This window comes from Symphalangus syndactylus, chromosome 5 (genome assembly GCF_028878055.3).
Source record: "Symphalangus syndactylus isolate Jambi chromosome 5, NHGRI_mSymSyn1-v2.1_pri, whole genome shotgun sequence".
Classification (NCBI taxonomy): domain Eukaryota; kingdom Metazoa; phylum Chordata; class Mammalia; order Primates; family Hylobatidae; genus Symphalangus; species Symphalangus syndactylus.
The window spans coordinates 46,285,346-46,287,369 of NC_072427.2; the positions used below are offsets into that span (position 1 = coordinate 46,285,346).

General features: G+C 42.6%; 1 pseudogene; it reads right to left on the reverse strand.

Annotated features, from left to right (window-relative positions):
• Positions 1–591: 591 nt before the first annotated feature.
• On the reverse strand, positions 592–1,809 carry LOC129481560 (nicotinamide/nicotinic acid mononucleotide adenylyltransferase 1-like; annotated as a pseudogene).
• Between the last annotated feature and the right edge of the window lie 215 nt (positions 1,810–2,024).

Below are 2,024 nucleotides of genomic sequence, written 5' to 3' on the forward strand. Positions count from 1 at the left end.
CACTCCCTTCTTCCAAAGGTGAAGCTCCAGGCAGATAGGTCTTGCCAAAATTTAGTTGGCCACTTTGATGTGTGCCACAGAGAACTAACTATTGGTGCAATGTTTCTGCCAGGCATATTCACAACCTTTATTTTGCATAACTGGAGACAATTTATCAACAGTGCATTTTACAAGATCACCACTATAAGAGTTCCTTCCTTTGTCTACCCTGACTGCAGATTACCCAGCAGCAGGCATCAATAAAATGTCAATTCCCTTCATAACCGAAGTTAGAATTTTAAATGAACTTCTGTTTTTCACACTTTACTTCTTAAATGTGGTAGACCTAGGCTGTTGCTTTTTGACTTCTTACTTGTAGCTATTTTCACTGAAAATTCGTTTGGTTTTAGTGTGATGCTAATCTTAAAGATAAAGAGATTGTACATTCTTTTTTTAAAAAAAGATCATAGGAAAAAATTCATCTTAGCAATTTCTGATAAAAGGGGAAAAAACCTGATTTTAACTTACCACTGATTTTTACTAAACTTTTAAGCTTTAGTTTAGGCAGCAGCATCACAATTTCTTTCCCCAGTTACTAAAACCCAGATTGTTTCAAATCCCGAAAAGGGAAGTCCAAAACGTCATGCTGTAGAATTCCTGTGCCTTAGCTTCTGTGACATTTCTCTGCAAAGGGGCCAGGATGACCGCAACATTCCTGTCTTCACTCTTGGAACTGTACAAATTATGCTGTTCCATGTATTCTTGGACAAGATCTGGTACCAAGTAGCAAATGCTCTGGCCTGTTCTGAGGGCTGTCCACATTTTTGTGGATGAGGTGTCATTAGTAATCCACTCCTTCACAACATGAATGTTGCTCCGGTGTTTCCACAGCACATCGGATTCATAGAAGAATTTCTGCACATACTTTCCAGCCTAACTAATACATATGCGACCATAGCCCGCCACGATTTGGATGATATCTTCACTCTTCCACAAAGGACTCCAATAAATCTGCCTCACATAGCAGCTTGACCTTTGGCATACCTTTCGTTTTGGGCCCTAGGGATTTCTTTTGACTAGACTCTTGTCTTTGTTCAGTCCACTTCTTCTTCTGTCCAGGCCTTTCTCGTGTAGATGAGTTCTGCTAGTGATCACAGTTACTGGCCTCCAGTTTCTCTTGATGGTGTCTTAACAATCTCTGTCCACTCCTTCTGAAGATTTTCCAGGTATTAACTCCCACCCATTTGGAATTCTTGGTGGCAAGTTCTGCCATGATGACCCAGTGATGGGCAGGAATGAGTCTTTTCTTCTTCTTCTTCTTTTTTTTTTTTTTTGAGACAGAGTCTTGCTCTGTCACCCAGGCTGGATGGAGTGCAGTGGCGTGACCTCGGCTCACTGCAAGCTCTGCTTCCCAGGTTCATGCCATTCTCCTGCCTCAGCCTCCCGAGTAGCTGGGATTACAGGCGCCTGCCACCCCCACCAGCTAATTTTTGTATTTTTAGTAGAGACGGGGTTTCACTGTGTTAGCCAGGATGGTCTCGATCTCCTGACCTCGTGATCTGCCCGCCTCCCAAAATGCTGGGATTACAGGCGCGAGCCACCATGCCTGGCCCCAGGAATGAGTCTTTTCTTCTAATATGCATTGCCAACAGGAGAGATTATGCCTTTGACAACTCTGTATCTTCCTGTTCCATTGATGTAGCCTTTGCCAGCTCAAACAATCTGAGGTGCATGTTGGTGATAGGATTAAAGGAACCGCAAGCAAAGAGAATCACTTCAGTCTTCTCTGATTTTTCCATGTTAAGAACTTGAAGTTGTTGATCTAAATGGAAAACTGTGACATCCCTCTTGTTGTAGTTCCACATAGCTGGGGAGGCCTCAGGAAATTTACAGTCATGGCAGAAGGTGAAAGGGAAGCAAGGCATGTCTCAGATGGCAGCAGGTGAGAGAGAGCCAATTTGATGGTTTTTGACAAATACATATACCTGTGCAATTGCCTCCCAAAATAAGAATATTAACCATTTTCACAACCACAAAAGTTTTCT